The sequence below is a fragment of the Chionomys nivalis genome, chromosome 4, assembly GCF_950005125.1.
Source record: "Chionomys nivalis chromosome 4, mChiNiv1.1, whole genome shotgun sequence".
NCBI classification, from domain to species: Eukaryota; Metazoa; Chordata; class Mammalia; order Rodentia; family Cricetidae; genus Chionomys; species Chionomys nivalis.
The window spans coordinates 87,950,227-87,968,699 of NC_080089.1; positions in this window are offsets into that span (position 1 = coordinate 87,950,227).

Genomic DNA, 18,473 nt, shown 5'->3' on the forward strand with positions numbered 1-18,473 from the left:
TCACATGCTTTTTCAGCATCTAATGAAATGATCATATGTTTTTTTCTTTCAGTTTATTTATATGATGGATTACATTGATAGATTTTCATATGTTGAACCAGCCCTGCATCAATGGGATGAAGCCTACTTGATCATAATGGATGATTTTTTTATGTGTTTTTGAATTCAGTTTGCCAGTATTTTATTGAGAATTTTTGCATCGATGTTCATGAGTGAGATTGGTCTGTAATTCTCCTTCTTGGTTGAGTCTTTGTATGGTTTTGGTATCAGGGTAACTGTAGCTTCATAAAAAGAGTTTGGCAATGACCCTTCTGTTTCTATATTGTGAAGTACATTAAGGAGTATAGGTATTAGGTCTTGTTGGAAGTTCTGGTAGAATTCTGCCTTAAAACCATCTGGCCCTGGGCTTTTTTTGGTTGGGAGGTTTATAGGTATATTTAAATTGCTCACCTGGTCTTGATTTAATTTTGGTATATGCTATCTATCTAAAAATATGTCCATTTCTTTTACATTTTTCAATTTTGTGGAGTACAGGTTTCTGTAGTAAGACCTAATGATTCTCTGAATTTCCTCAGTGTCTGTTGTTATGTCCCCCCTTTCATTTCTGATTTTGTTCATTTGTTCATACTCACAAAGGCTGTTTTGACACATGACTTATAGTTTATAGGCACATTGGAAAAGGATGGTATACTTCTATATTGTGAAAAATTACTGTTTTAATACTATTAAAAAGTAATTTGTTGCTCAGTGTGGTAGCACATACCTATAACCCCAGAAATTGGGAGGTAGATGCAGGAAGATCAAGACTTTAAGAAGAGCCTTGATTACATATTAACTTAATGGTGATGTGGGATACAAGAAACACATTACCTCAAAAAAATCAAAACAAAACAAAAAATGAAAATAAAAATATAATAATTACAATTTTTGCTGTTGAAACATTGACAGTGGTTCTGAAAGTCCTATCACCTTCCTTGTTCTTCAGCTATAGCTCTCTATGTTCCAACAAAAGGCTTCTGATAATTGAAGGAAAGCTTCCTAAGGTGGGGATGTGCTGACTTGAGTCCTAGTAGGACAGGAAGTGGAATGCACAGCTGAAGGAACATGACTGAATAAACTTGAACACCTTGGCTCTAAATGGCATCAAATGCAGCTGTTGCCGAGTTCCGTGATCAGAGGGTAGTTAGAACTACTAAGAAGGTGTTTGGTAAAAGACACAGGTATCCAGTTCTGGGCAGAAATGTGATGTGGATTCTGCTGAGTAGTGCATAGTTTCTAGATATGTCTGTGCATTTAACAGTGAGATGCAAATATGCTTTCTTTATATATGCTTGGGAAGTCCTTCTCACAATTATTTGTAAAGAAAACAGTAGGGAGTTTACTGGCAAAGATATGTGTTCATGGCAGGGAATGGAGCAGAGAGACAAAGCAAATAGAATATGAATCTTTTTAAAAGCATGGCCAAAGCAAGGTCCTGCGACAGAGCACTAAACATGAGGCTAGAACTGTAATTATAAATAACCCAAGACCTCCAGCATAAAAGAACAAAGAATAATGTAAATGTAAAGAAATTTGTTGAACTGGTCAGGGCCACATTCCTTTTCACCTTTCTTTGAACCTGTTTTGTTTTTCATCCTTGATACATATAGAGTTGAGAAAAAAATAATCTGTGTGAGGGATACCTGGAAGTTTCCCAACTCATGCTATTGTTTTCTTTACTCTGTGTTCTCCCAGAGCTCCATGCGACTCCTTTTGATTCCCATAGCAAAGATATATGCTACATATATTTTCTTTTCAAAATGTATTTTCTCACTCAACAGTACTAACAGCAAATTATTTTGAATGCTGGCCAAGAAACTCACGTTCTACCGCTGGTTGTAGCCACAGGCACTGCCTTTGACCCGCAAATCTGTCTTGTGCATTGCCTATCACAGAACAAATGAACAGGGAAGCCAAGTGCAAAGAGTCCTATCGGGGAAGGCTGATTGTAAATGTTCTACCAACCATGATAGCCTTGAGGAATTAGAACATGGCTGGGCCATCAGGTGTACACCAAACATACTAACAAGTGGAAAATTCCAGGGATGTAGCTCATATTTCCAGGAAGCAGAGAGGTGAAGTAGCTCATTCTCAGTTTTTGAAGAAGGAACCTCCTACTTCTAAAAGAAAGTGGTAGAAATATCAGCCCCCACAAACAGAGCACCATAGTTCACCCACCAATGAACTGTCAACCTTATTTTTTTCAACCTGAGAGTAAAATTTCTTTTTTTATTTTATTTTTTTTTAATTAAAATTTCCACCTGCTAGGGTTAGGGTTAGGGTTAGGGTTAGGGTTAGGGTTAGGGTTAATGTTAGGGTTAGGAAAAAAAGAAAAAAAAATTTCCACCTGCTCCCCGTTTCCCATTTCCCTCCCCTCCTCCCAAATATTGCCCCCTCCCCCCACTCCCCCCCTCTATCCCCACTCCTCTTCTCCTCCCCCCACACCATTCCCCCTCCCTCTGGATACTGAAGAGCAGTCCAAATTCTCTGCCCTGCGGGAAGACGAAGGTCTTCTATCTACGTCCAGGAAGGTGAGCGTCTAAACAGGCTAAGCTCCCACAAAGCCAGTTCATGTATTAGGCTCGAAACCTAGTGCCATTGTCCTTGGCTTCTCATCAGCCTTTATTGTCCGCCATGCTCAGAGAGTCCAGTTTCAACCCATGCTTATTCAGTCCCAGACCAGCTGGCCTTGGTGGGCTCCCAATAAATCAGTTCCACTGTCACAGTAGGTGGGTGCATCCCTCGTGGTCCTGATTTCCTTGCTCATGTTTTCCCTCCTTCTGCTCCTCATTTGGGCCTTAAAATTTCTTGAACATTCTAAACAAAACATAGCAAAATCCCGTGTGGATATTAGCTATATCAGCTGAAAAAACATGTATAGTCAATGAAACCAAACCAAAACATGAACAGTGGACCCTTCCTTGCCCTCTACCTCTTCCACTCATAAAGTAAAATGCAATAGCTGGTGAGAATGACTCTATTAAAACAGTGCTCACACCTGTTCCATTAGACATTTCACACGTTGATTTTGGCTTCGTTCTCTGCTTTAACTACTTAGCTAGGCTGCATGATTAGTTATATTAGTAGAAATGTCTGAAAACTGTGTGTTCTGTGAAGGCATGAGTAAACTGTCTAGAAAAGATTGTTGGTCTGTAAATTTTCACGAATTATTGAGTTTCTAGTGGGGATTTTGTTTGATGGTCTATATTCCTAATAGACTCTATATGACTTCTGGGAAAAGAAAAATGTTCCATAAAAAGAAAAGGCAAGTAATATTTTTAATAAGCAAACCAGCGATCAATAACAATATTCCTTAATGGTAACAGATTCTCTTCTATTTCTATAACCATAAACCTATAAACATATTTTGTATCCCCTACCCCTAATTTTCCTTTCTCTGAAACCAATTGTTGAGTTTATTTATGTCCACGCATCCAGACCTTTCACTCAAGCACATCTTTCTGTGGTTTCCTTCAGGAGCAAAACCCGAATCTTCACTCTTTGTGGTTCTGGTGATAATTAACTCAGGAAAATTCATTTACTGAAATCAATCTTGGGAAAATTCACTGATCTATAATTTAAGATTATTTTGCTGTTTGCTGGCAAACACATAGCACAGTCATTTAGTGATTCTTGATCTGAGTTTTCTGAAATTCATTCTCATGCTGTGTTGTGACTCACAGCAGAGAAAGGAGAGAAAAACAGCAGCAGGTTCCAGGCAACTGCGCTTTTCCACAGCACTGCCATTGCAGAAGTCACTTAAAAGCTTCTGGGAGACTCAATGATGGCGAGAATTGTCTAAGATATTTCATACTTGTAGATGGACTAACAGACACACGTATGTTTGTATTTACACACAAATACACATGTGCACATGTGCAAACATGTACTTATGATGAACTCATCAGGAAGCTTTTCCTTAATTAGGCTTAAGTTTGTGAGGAAGTCAGCTGCTCTTTATTTTTCCCTGACACAATTTCACTAAAACTCTTTCTAGACAGTATTTATTATCTTGTAAGTCCAGAGATAATCATTCCATTCAATCAGAACTCATGAATAATTTAATAATCTCAACTTCACATAATTTCTGGTTCTACTTTTTCAACCAGTGAAAGAATCATTTGTATCATTTATTTATTTTTGGTGACAATGAGTAAAAGATAAAGGAGGTTTTATTTTGTGAATTTCTTTTCAAAGAAAATGAGCTTCTCGACTCTTTCATTTCAAATTGGCCAAAAGCAGAGCCACACAAACAGAACAACAGTGCAAACGCACAGCAGTCACCTCTGAGAATTGTTTCTATATAAATTTGTTGAGGGAATTTTAATCATTGTAAATAGTTTAATATTATTTTATACACTATTGCCAGGAAACAATTATAGTTCCTGCCAGACGATTTTAGCTATAATTTCAGGGGTCATTTCAGCAAAGTGCAATTTGAAAACTACATTTGAAAGAGTCTGAACTGCTTTAAGCACCAAGAAGTTGATAACATTTATTCGTAGGCCAGAAAATGTGGCTGTTTCTCATATCTGACATAAACACTGAGAGACAATAAAAGACATTGTCTTTGTCCTTCACAACTGTTTTGTTCTGTGGAATTGTCTGCAGCACTTGAATCTATGCAATGTAGTTTGGAAGCCATTACCCTCAAGCTCCTAGAGGACACTTTCTGTCACTTTTACAAACAGGAGGCTAGAGTGATAGCCATATCTTTAAAAAATTTATTTAAATTTAAATAGCCATATGTGACTAGTGGCTCCATGTTTGCTATTAAATCCTGTAAGTCCAACGAGAACAGCCAGTCAACAGGTAGATATTGTTCAAATCCTCTTTTTAAATCTTTCATTACTATGAAAATTCTCATTTTCTTATTACAGATTAGTCAGGAAGTTGTAATTAATCCATCATAAGCTCTTTTTTGGTAACATGTTTTTGGCAAAGATCAGAATGAAATAGTTTACAATTGTTGTTTTTTGGTAAAATATACTATAATGAATTATGAATGTTGCTGTAGTGGGAGCTGCGGGCTGGCGTTCCTGCCAACCCAGCTCCTGGCCGCCTGGCTAGCTCATGCCCCAAAATAATGACACACAAACTGTATTCTTTTAAACACTGCTTGGCCCATTAGCTCTAGCTTCTTACTGGCTAATTCTTACATCTTGATTACCCATTTTTATTAATGTGTGTAGCACTTTGAGGTGCTCTTACCGGGAAGATTCTAGCCTACATCCATCCTGGGTTGGAGCTTCATCGCGTCTGCCCTGGAGAGCAGCGGCCTGGCATCTGTCTGAGGCGTCTTATCTCACTTCCTCTTCCTCCCAGCATTCTGTTCTGTTTACTCCACCCACCTATGTTCTAACCTATGAGGGCCAAGCAGTTTCTTTATTAATTAACCAATGACCTTCCTCCATCATTTCCCCTTTTTCTGTTTAAACAAAAAGGAAAGGCTTTCACTTTAACATAGCAAAATTACATATAACAAAACAGTTATCAAGCAAAAATTACAGTTCCAGTATTTACATCTATTTTATCTTTTATCATAACAATGGAAAACTATAACTATCTATATATTCTTCAACTCCACCAAAGACTCCAGAAGGATATAATATTACCTAAGTAAATGAGAAGTAAGCAACTTACAAAACTCTAGAAATCACAGAGACATCTCGCTGCCTGGACAGTCACCCAAAGTTCCTCTGTACCGTTGGGGTAACCATCTTCAGCCTAAAGGCCCGTGGTATCCAGAGACATTTCCATGAAGCAGGAAATTTCAAAGGCAGTTCAGTCACTATCTGCTGTGTCCTGCAGAATGTCTCACAGACACTTTCATGAATCAGGAACCCCGAAAGATCATCTCACCTTTAGGCAAGTTCAGCAGTCCTCTTTCTGCGGGTTCTCCGTGTCCAGGCAAGAGCAGTTTCTTGCCCAAATGGCTATCAAACTCCATAAGGATCCTCTTTGATGCCCATCTTCCTCTTGAAGTAGATTGGTGCTGCCAGGAGCAGAGTGTCTCATTGTCATGAAAAGTCCTAAGTTATTAAAACATTTTAAAATGCCATATTCTGTAATCTTTGAAAGATATGAAAAATGTCTATCTAAAATATATCTATGTAGATCTAGAAAATCTAACTAACATGACTACAAACTTGACTATTATTAATGATTATCCATTAACAACCTATATACATTACATTTTTACATAAACTACACAATCACAATACCTTAATCAAGAGCAGAAATACATATACATATAACAAAATTGACCTTAAATCTCTATCAATTAAGCAAAATCTATACTAATGCAATTTATTCATACCTATATCATATCCCCCTTTAAATGTAAAAGAACATTTATAAACAATATTTGGGAATATGGATGCAGTTATTTCTCTTCAAACTGCTTCCTGCTGAATGGGGGCGCTGTTATTCAGGTCTTTTATGGGATAACCTGTCTGCTAGGTTCATCTCAGTCGGAAGTTGAGCAAAGTAATTTTTTGAGGGTGTTCACAGCAACCTTTCAGGAGAGCGTGGTCTATCATACCATATTGGGATAGAAGCAATCCACAGGGTCTCATCCTCTGTGAAAACAAAAGAAGAAACTCTTTTCCAAAGTATCATATCCTTAGATCCAAATTCTGAAGTCAAGGTATTTTCAAAATATCTATGTTGGATTAGTTCAGCAGCATTTATAAACAAATATCTTTTAGCCTCTGTTGCTCCTTCCTCAGCATTCGAACAATTCAAACAGAGCATAATAACATATAGTATCAAGATTCTCATTGTATTTTCCATCTTTGTGCAGCTTTATTTTAACCTCTATTTCGTTTATTTTTACTTTTATTTTATATTCTCTGTATATCTTTGTCCTGGAATAACTCTGGAGACCAGACTGTTCTTGAACTCTCAGAGATCCTTCTGTCTCTGCCCCCCAGGCATTGGGGTTAAAGGCATGTGCTACCACACCTTGAAGTCACAGAGGTCAATCTCCCTCTGCCTTCCAAGTGTTGGGATTAAAGGTGTGTACTACCACACCCAACTACTTTCTTTCTTCCTTTTTTTACTTTTAAGAACTTTAACTTTTAGCCTGCATATATTTTTAACACACTGTAAATCATTTAAAGGCTTCTTTTTTGTTTTGTTTTTGAATCTCTCTTTACTGTATCTCTCTCTCTCTCTCTTTCTGACCAGATGAGCCTTTAAATTATTGAGCAATATGGGTAGGATTAAAGCCGTGGCTTTGCCAGCTAGATCCAGCCCATTCCTTAGCTTTCCAGCCTCATGGCGGAGGTACCGGCTGTAGCCATGTTTATTGCCACAAGTCTAAGTCTATGGTGTTTCAAGGTCCCTGCCAGCAAGCAAACTGCAACAGACAACACTCAAGTGATGAAGTGGATCAAGTGATGAAGTAACAGAGATGTTAGCTGAGGCATAGCTTTTATTTATGTTCTAGCTGTTTAACAAGAATCAAAATGGAATCATCAATTTAAAAGACATTAAGTAGAAATACTATTTGGGAAATATATCTTCTCAATTTGGGTCTTTGGGAACTTGATTCCTGGTGTGTAGCTTTCATATTGCCATAAGGTGTATCTAGGATGCTGGTCACAAAACAACCAAACAGAAGCCAAAAAATCAAATCAAACTAAAATGAATCAAAACAAAAACCAACCAATCACCACCACCACCACCACCACCACCAAACAACATTAATGTATCAATGATGTTACCCAACCCTAACTCTTGCATGCTGCAATACTGGCCTCCAGCAAAAGCTACCCACTTAGGAAATACTGGTAGGAATATTATGGGTAATTAACTGCCCTCTGACTGTTTTTGAGACCTGCTCCACAGGAAAGAATTTCATGCCTGGTCAAAAGCCCATGAGTGTGGAGGTCATAGGCCTGAGGTAGAACTTTCTATTATTTTTCTGCTAAATAGTGATGCTGTCAAATTGTTCTATAAATATTTGTGTTTATATCTATTGATCCAGTTAGTCAGAGTCAAACTGTTTTGGTAGAGGAGAGCATCCGATGCAGAGATGAATAACTAATCTAAGACCTGAGAACAAGTTAGTGCCTAGTCCTAAATCAACCTCTCTGCTACACAACGTTCAGGGAAGGTGACATAAGAGGAGACTGAAAGAATGCAAGAACCAGAGGATAGCTAGCATGCTGTCAAATGCCATCTTCCAGATACGACATAGCTATTGTACTCATGAGCTCCTACACTTGATGCCATGCAAAAAACCTGCACAAGATAGATTCAGCCTAAATTCTGACCTCTGTGGGGGAGGTGCTCTCCAGGTTCCACCCCTTACTCAGGAGCTATTGACCAGTGACAACTGTTCTGGGAAGGAGAATCATTCTTTTATGAGAGTATGACCATTGATTTCCTATGTTTCCATAACCACGCACATTTTGGCAGTACTAATTGGTCTTAGTGGGTTATCAGGAAAAAAAAAGAAGATGAGGGCCATGCTCACATTCAGGGATATAAGGGGAACTGGAGGGAGGGAAAAGCAAGTGGAGATGATCGTATTTTCATTGTATATAAGCATGAAATTCTAAAGAATAAATTAATAAAAAGAGGAGAATAAAAAACTTTGTTTTTCAATAAGTTAATTTGATTTCTTAAAAAATATAAAATAGTTGTACTTTAGGAATTGTGCCAGGGTTAATGGGCAGTTTTTTCTCCTCTTTGTACTCTTGCAGTGTGTTTTTCTCATCTTTATCTAGAATATTCTGAAGATAAAGTGTCAGTAATTAAGGGCAAGTTGAAAGACTGTAGTGCAGTCAGTTGGTTACTTCTCAAGTTTATTCAAAGTTTCAAACAGTGCAATCCTGTTTTTGTTGTTGTTGTTGGTTCTTTTTTTTTTTTTTTTTTTTGAGACAGGGTTTCTCTGTAGCTTTGGAGAACTCACTCTGTAGACCAGATTGACCTCGAACTCACAGAGATTGATTGCCCTGTCTCACAAAACTAATCCATAAAATTGCTCAAAATGGTATTAATTAGGATATAACCATCTTTAAAAGGTTTATGAAAACAAAAACTAAAAAGGCAAATCTTAGAATTAAATAAGAGGAAATGTGTCTCAACTAAGGTAGCTGTGTAAGTGTAAGCTGTAAGTAAGTGTGGAGGCCCCAAAAGGCCCATCCATATTGACCATAGGTCAGAGAGTTGGGACTTGTTTCTAGTTCCTTCAAAGATATTGTGCTTCTACCTCAGACAAAAATTCTACCTAGTATTAAATCAGAGAGTTCTGCTCTCTCAAGGTTATTGTCAACAGGTGTGGCTGATTACCAGACTTGGTGCTCTAGGAATAGGGAAGTAGTTTGTTCCTACCTCAAATAAAAGTTTAAGGATCCAACTAAGTTCCGGTTCCCTTTATGACAATAACTTGGGATTCCACCCAGTGAGGGGTTTGGCTACAGAGTGTTTGGTCTAGGTTGTGAGCATGACTTGGCAACTTGTTTTGTTTTAGCAGCAAAATGTTCAACTATGAATGTAGCCCGTGACTTTCAATTGGTATGTTCATTTCCTTGTATCATGTTAATGCAATCTTTTGTCTTACTCTTACCTTTTGGTGTCAAGGGTATTTTAAGCAATTGGGAATTAAACGCAGGTGGATTTTCAGTACCTACTAAAAAATTCTCTCCTGATACCATCCTATATATATATTTATATTTTATTATTTTGATTTGTGTTTTAATATTCTTTACTATATTTTTAAATCCCTATACCCTTACCCTGGCTAGAGGTATTTTTGTCAAGGCTGGTCTGATGTTGGGTTGGTGAAGATCTTTCCCCTTTTAGTAGTCTTTTTGTCTTATTGACTGTGTCCTTTGCTTTACAGAAGCTTCTCAGTTTCAGGAGGTCCCATTCGTTAATTGTTGCTCTCAGTGTCTGTGCTACTAGGGTTATATTTAGGAAGTGGTTTCCTGTGCCTATGCATTGAAAGCTACTTTCCACTTTCTCTTCTATCAGGTTCAGTGTGGTTGAACTTATATTGATGTCTTTAATTATTTATTTTTGTGTTATTTTCCTAAAATGATCATAAATAAGAATAAATCATGAGCTGAGATTGTAGCTCAGTGATAGATAGTGCTTGTTCATCATATATTAGGCTCTGATTTGCCTCACCAGTGCCAAAAATATTAGCCCCACACAAATACAAAGTTCTTTCTTAGAAGACATATAAATCATCTTTGTGTATTGTTTCTGCCTACAGTGATTCTAAAAACATCCTTTCCCCATTTATTGAACACCTTCATTTCTAGGTGATTTTTGGGTGTATAAATTACCAAGGCTGATTCAAAGAATATTAACTGGCAATCACTTTACATTTGTTTTGTGTATGAGTACGTGTGTGTGTTTGTGTGTGTGCGTGTGTATGTATGTGTTACATAGCCACTATATAGAGCATCTTGATACTTTAAAAATGTACAAGAATATCCATCCACTGGCGTAAGGAAGAGGAAAGGTGAAGAGCATGTAATTTGATCTCAGAAAGAGTATTTTCCAGCTGAGGGCATGTTATTTTGGGAACATAGAGATAATCTGAAAAAATTCTTTGTCACTGAAAATCTTTTTTTTTAATTTTTTTTATTTTTTTTTTTGTTTTTTTTTTATTTTTTTTTTTTACTGAAAATCTTTTATTAAACTCTCAATATCTTCATTTACAAAGTAATATAAGTAAAGTTAATATGTATATTGTTAATTGATGAAGGGATTAAGGAAATAATGAGTGGAGAAAAAGCACTGCTTCCTATTAAAAATAACTATTTGTTGCTACTATAAATAAATTTCCTAGCATACTTGAAGTTTTATTTTTATTTTTTTATTCTATTCTCTCAGAATGATAAGTCCCACTTCACAACCATTTCATCAAGAAAAGCACATATATCTATATTACCTTTCCCAACTCTGTATTATGTTAGTCTAAAATAGAAACACATGTTTGTCAAAATAATATGCCTCTGTGTTTCTTTTCTTCACTGTGTTTTAATCTCTGAAAACTGGAAAGATGAACCATCTAGGTGTGTTTCTCTATTAGATAACATAATGAATGCACTATGTTGACAAATTTTCTTGTTATGTAATATTTCAAGTATATACATCACTGCATTCTCTTTAAATCTAAATAAGCTTTAATGTTGAATTCATATCCAAAATAAATTCTAGCTTTAGATCAGAAATTTAGGGTGAATTTGCTGCTTTTGTCTGAGTTTTTTTTTTTTACAGGTAAGATCTGATACAATGAACATATGTTGGAAGACTGAGAAAACTGATTGGTTCCAATACAAAATAGGATTTTAACAGGAACAAGACAGATAAACTTTCCAACAAGAACAAATATAAGCAGGCATAAAGATTTTCTTTTTATGTGTTCTTTTATCTGGTTTTCTGGTCTATTCCTCAAAGGTATCATGCACATTTAGGGTGTTTTTCTTCACTTCAGAAAACCTGATCAAGAAAGTCCCTCATAGGAGTGATCAACAACTTGCATTTTAATTAATTTCAGATCTAGGAAATGTTGAGAAACAAGATTAATTATCACTCCTCTGTTGACAGAGGTTTCTGTCCTGCACAGTCCCATGGGTGTTCAGTCCCCCCAAAACACACAGAGGGTTACATTAATTATAAACTGGTTGGCCTATTAGCTCAGACTTTTTATTAACTCTTACTTCCTACATTAACCCATAATTCTTATCTGTGTTAGCCACATAGCTTGGTACCTTTTATCAGCGAGGCATTGTGAACTTACTTCCTCTGTGTCTGGGTGATGACTGCAGACTGACCCTTTCCTCTTCCCAGAATTCTCCTGTTCTGGTTGCCCCACCTATACTTCCTGCCTGGCTCCTGGCCAATCAGCATTTTATTAAAGCAATTCAAGTGACAAATATTTACAGAGTACTAGACCATTGTCCCACAGCACTCCTCCTTTGGTCTAGTTGCATTAATTATCTATTATAGCATAATGAACAACCACAAAGAGTAAATTAAAGCAATTAATTTCCTATTTTGCATGTGGAGAAATATCTTCATTAGATTATCTTGTGGTCTCAGGAAGCTATATTTTCAGTACCACAACCTGTAATATTTTAGAAATAGTAGTTAAATTTCTTCACATGTTACACGAAAGAAGATATTACAGAAAGGATAAACACCAAAAATAGGGGCTGTTGTGACCAACTTCAGTTTTGTAATCCAAAACAATGTAATGGGGTACAAGATTTTAGTATTTCATAGTTGCAAAGAATTGTGCTTTCCTTTATTTGTATTTTTGTTGAAGACAGAATTAGATAATAAAAAATACAAGATTTTTTTTATTATTTATGTATATTATATAATTAAGTTTATGTGTATTAAGAGGTAATAATAGAAAGTAGAAAGAATACAACATCATTTCTGATATAATTTTCTATACTAAAAAATCAAATACACAAATTGTATTTATCTTGCACATGTCTTTTAGTTGATTTTTTTCTAGTAGAGTCATCATTAGGAAGCTAATTCATCATACTAAAAGAGTTTATGTGTTATGTATTATAAATTACTGTAATAATATCCTGCACCTGATAGCTATTCATTTTTAGGACTGTCTGATTTATCATAAAATCACACTCTACTCTTCTTAAAGATAAACAAATTGAAGTTCATTTTCTTGGTCTTTGGGGGCTATGCTGAAACCAAGATGCTTGAGAACATAATTATTAATTGGGAGTTAACTGTATTTCTGGTCCAGATTCTGATTACCTAGAAATGGTAGTTTAATTCTTCACATGGTTATTTCAGATCAGTTTATGTTTTGCTATATTAGAGCCATTATGAAACTAAATTGGCTTGTGTTGCCTATCACACAATAATCAGAAGTTTACAGAGTTTGTCTGATACTATTTGATAGGCAGATAACAGTTTAGTTTCATAATGACCTTCATATAGCAAAACATAAAATGACCTAAGAACAACAATGTGAAGAATTTAGCTATCGTTTCTAGGTAATCAATTAGATAGTCTCTGTAAACTTCTGATTGTCAAAACTTTGATTCTACTTCTGATCTTAATAAATAGAGTCTAGCAATGCTGTCACATATTCTGCAATATAGTCTATTGTCTTTCCATATCAACAGAGAATCATTTGACATAAAACTTAAAAAACATAAAAAAAACTTTAAAAAAGTAGAAGCATGGAAACAAGGCAGTAGGTTGAAATCCCTCCCCCAAGTTGAGGGAATAAGAAATTTCCAATACATAGAGGTGCACTTTGTGGAAAGAACACAAGATCCAGGATTCACATTTGAGAAAGTAAGAAACTATAAAAGAAATGTTGCTTTTTTCTTTGTTAATTCTTTGCGAATTTCATATAATGAGTTTTGATCATATTCAGTCTGGTTCCTCAACTCCTCCAAGATTCACCACATTCATGCATACTTTGTATGCTCATTAAAAAAGCCACATAGTCAAATTTGCTGCCCATATGTTCTTGGATGTGTGGCCTTCCAAATATTTTTTACTTCCAGGGGCTACACCCTTAAAGAAAATGGACTCTTCCAGCATTTAAGAATTGCCAGTAGTTCCACAGATAAGGGTGAGACGTCATGCAAACCTCCCCGCTCGATGCTGGTATTCGGTCTAGTTTGAACTTGTACAGATCTTGTGCATGATGTCGTAACACTGCTCATATAGGCAACACAGGACACCAGCTCAGGGATGACATTCCGCATAATGGCCTGAGCTCTCTCTCATCAACCACTAATTCATAAAATGCCTTACAGCCAGATCTTATGAAGGCATTTTCTTAATTGAAGCTTCCTCCTTTCAGTTGGGTGTGTGCTATATAATGAAGCAAATTAAGTAAGAGACAGTGAACAAGAAAGTAAGCGACGTTCTTCAATGCTTTAGTGCTGTGGGAGCACATTCTGTTCCTATTGCCTTTCCGATACCACCCCACTTGGGCGTAGTTTCTTTTGCTTTAAAAAAACAGGTTTAGGGCTGGAGAGGTGGCTCAGAGGTTAAAAGCATTGGCTGCTCTTCCAGAGGTCCTGAGTTCAATTCCCAACAACCACATGGTGGCTCACAACCATCCATAATGAGATCTGGTGCCCTCTTCTGGCCTGCAGGTATACATACCAGCAGAACACTGTATACATAATAAATAAATAAATTTAAAACAAAACAAAACAAAACAAAAAAAACAGCTTTAGCCATGTGCTTGCTCTCTTGCTTCTGGCTCCCTCTTTCGGCTGCTAGACTCTGTTCCTGTTCACTCAGAGGGCTCTTGTCTAGGACAGTGATCTGTATGTTTTTCCCCTTAAATAAATAACCCTCTTATTATCTATAATTCTGAACTGGTATGGGATTGTTTTGTGACTTACACCTTCTTTTTAGCTCCTGCCCTGACTTTTCTCAATGATGGATTATGACCTAGAAATATAAGCTGAAATAAAACCATCTTCCCCTAAGTTTCTATGGCAGTTTCAATGAGAATGACTTCCATGGTTCTTAGATTTGAATGCTATTCATAAGGGAACAGCACTATTTGACGGAATTAGGAGGTGTGGTCTTGTTTCAGGAAGTGGCTTTGAGTATTCAAAAAGTCCATTCCAAGTTCAGTCAGTGTCTCTGCTCTTGCTGCTGCCTGTGGATCTGGATGCAGAGCTCTCACTTATTTCTCCAGCACCATATTTGCCGTCATGCCACCATATTCATCGCCATGATGACAATGGACTAAACCTCTGAAACTGTAAGCAAGGCCCAATTAAATAATTTCCACTTTATGAGTTGCTCTGGTCAAGGTGTCTCTTCACAGCCATAGAACACTGACAAAGGCAGTTGCTTTTTGGTTATGGTATTTATTATAGCAACAAAAACAAACTATAACATACCTCTTTGTCACACAACTCAGGGACTTGCAGAACAGGGAGCAGAAATACTTGAATAGCCAAAGATAAAGGTGAATGCTGCGGGATCTACTTTTGCTCTTTCATCCAATAGCCTTTGAGATACCAGCCCACTGGGGTGTAGTATCTTTCCCTTTAAAAATAAGTGGCGACTGCCCTCTCTCTCTCTCTTGCTTGCTTCGGATTCTGCTTCTGGCTATCAGACACTTTTCCTGGTTGGGCAGGAGGCTGTTGTCTAGGACGGTGATCTCTAAGTTTTTTCCCTTTAAATAAATAACCCTTTTATTAATCATAACTCCAAACTGGTGTGTGATTGTTTTGTTTTGTGACTTACTCCTTTAAGTGAACTGGAGCAAAACAGTGTCTTCTGGATGTAATAGAACAACTTCCTTTGGAAACCCACAGCAGCTGGAGTTTCCTGCACAAGACGAGCCAGGATGCACTACAGCATGAAGGTGGGAGGGGCTCAGCTCATTCATGGGTGAGAAGCTATCAATAGTTAATGACTTTGAGAAGAGAGTTGGTCTTCTATTAGAATGTGGCTGCCCTTATAGGTCAACCATACTTCAGTTGATGACCTTACACCCATGAGCATATGGGAAACACAAATAGAGCTCACTGGGTTCTTTTTTTAAGATGACATAGGGAAAGCTAATGACATGATGTAGGGAAGTTATTGGTGGACTTGGGAAAGATTAGTGGGCAGAAATGATAAAAATATATCATATGCATGCATGATATTCTCAAGGGATTAGTGAAATATTTTATTTTAAAGCTAATAATAATAATTCCAAGGTGTCAGACTCGTGAATTCTAATGATTAACTGCCTAGATGAGAAAACACAAACTTGTCTCACAAAAAAGCTAGTAGATTTTATAAAATGACATTTGGTTTATTTTATATGGTTAATATCCAAAAAAAGCACATCTATCATACACACACAATTTGGATAGGAAGTCATTGTAAATGGAGTTCCACGGAATAGGTCTTGACTGGCATGACCTATGTGTGGTTATTGTGCAGTCTGAATATCATGCTTCACACTCCATATAGTATTCTATTTTCTTAGATCATCTCCGGCAACTTTTTCATAAAATTATTATTTTATATTGATTTGCATAAATCAATATAAAGTTTAAACTGTTTTATCTCAGTCCTCTGGTAAAAACGAAATCCCCAGCATTAAGTTCATTTGAAGTTTGTTAGTTTTTGCAGAACAAATACCTGTGTGGAGCACAAAACACAAGGTAGGAAAACTGCAATTCTAGTAATAATACTGAGGTATGCAAGGCTTGGAAATGTACGGTTCATATGTAGCTGTGCCTATCACTGGCTGCGCTAAGAAATAAAGTATGTGTTATGTCTGCATAATCATTTTCTTTGTTTTTTTCCGTTGATCTGTATCATTGTCAGTGTTCTGTGGATGAAAATACAAATGACAGAATCGTTAACATCATGCCAAATTTTAGGTCTTAAAACACTGTTTTTTATTTTTAATGTGTCACAGTTGGGCACACAAATACAAAGAAAGGATTCCCATGTACAAAATGAGTGCATTCCACTGTAATACAGGGCCTCTAACAGATAAGGAGCACACTTGGATTTGGGTAATTGGGCTCATCCGAATCACTGAAATCTGCTCTGATACCCTGCACTTTCCACTTGCCTAACAGCCAGTTTCTCTGTCTCTTTTAGACTTCCTTTCTTCATGCTAAAGAGCGGAATCATTAGGCCTTCACTATAATCTTTATTAGACTCAGAGTTTGCAATCACAACATTATCTCCCTCTGGGATGTGATTTTGTGTTTGTTTTCTGAACTTCCTGCAGAATTTTTTAAGACCCTAAAGACAGAAACTAAGTCTTTTAAAGACAGAGGGACGATATAATACAACTAAAAATGTACTTCATTAAAGGACATAAGGAATTTACATTTAACTGAACAGACATTGTTTAACACTTGTAAAACAAGTTGACAGAAATGTCTCTCTTTAACATTCACAAATGCAAATAAATGATCAAAAGACTGCAAACATTGTGTTAGTTACTGTTTTTGGTACCATGATTATAGTCTGATTACTCTTATTTTTTACCTTCTTTTACTACCTCATATCTATCTATCTACTCTCCTCATGATAGGTCATTTTCCTATGTTCTTGTTTTTTGTTGTATTTACTGAGCCATAAAGTTTAACTAGAGCAATCCTTATGGTCATGATTTTATAGATATTCAATAGAGTCTGGTGAGCTCGTTATTGGGTATGCATCTGAAATACAGATTTTTTCTCCCTATTAATGTTCCGGTAGCCAGTAGTTCAGAAGGGAGAAATAGGTCCCAATGAGACCCTCCAATATCCATGTCTGATCATTGATAGTTTGAGTCTTATAAAGGCTCATTACAATCAACCACAGCTGTTATATACTCATGATTATAAGGGCTATACCATATCCAGACTATATTTCACTGCCCTTCTCCTTATCTTCTGGATCTTACATTTTTCCCTCTCTTTCCATTATATTTCTTTAGTCTAACATGGAATGAAATTAATGTCTAGTTTAGGATCGCACACTCAATTATCTTTTTTTTCCCTCAGCAATTTGAGAAGCCAAGAGTGTCTGATAAACTAGAAATATTTCTAATGAGAGTTTTCTCTGTTTAAAGTGCAGAGCAGAATTATTCTGTTGGTAGAAGCATAGGTGCTTAGAATGCAGCCTGGTATGACATCATTTAGCTAAATGACAGTAAGAAGTTTCCCTGTAGGGCCTATTACCTATCCAGCCATGAGATTTTGACCAGGTTTACAGTACCAGGATAGAAATCCTGGGTGTGCCTAAAATCAAAGCAGAGAGTGCTTCTTGTCTCCATAAGCACTGCGTCGTTGTTGAACCAGTGGACACATCCTGCCTTGTGATTTGGTATCATAGTTTATAGAGTTCACAGCTGAGTAAGATCACTGATGAGTTTTCTTTAACTGCCGAAGCAACACTTTTTGGTATCATGAAAGCTGAAGAGCAGGGAGGAAGCTTCCAGCATTGTTCCAGCTTGGTTTCTGTATATTTTACAATCAAGGTCTATGGTATCTTCAGCAATAGGGTCTTATCACTTAGTTCTGTTGGGCAACCAAGAGTGATGTTATGGGCCTATATTATTTGAGTAACCTCTAGAGTCTCTTTGACTAATAGCTCATAAGGAAGTATCTCACACTTGGCCCTAGGAACAATTCATGACTTCTTGGAGGAGATTAATATGACCAAACAGAACACCTCCATTATCAGTCTTACTATTTTAACTGTTTTGCATAATAGGTTTCAATATGGATTTTTGTATACTCTTTATTTTGTTTACCCCATCATTCCCTTTATCCCCATTCCTGTTAAACATCTCTACCCTCAATATTCCCCTCTCTATTTTCATATCACTTAGGTTAGTCTAATCTCACCAATTTATCCCCCTCTCTTTTTTTTTTCTTTTACAGGTGTTTCAAGTTAAACCTCTCAAGAGCAAAACTTATTCCCCAATAAAAGAAAGAAAG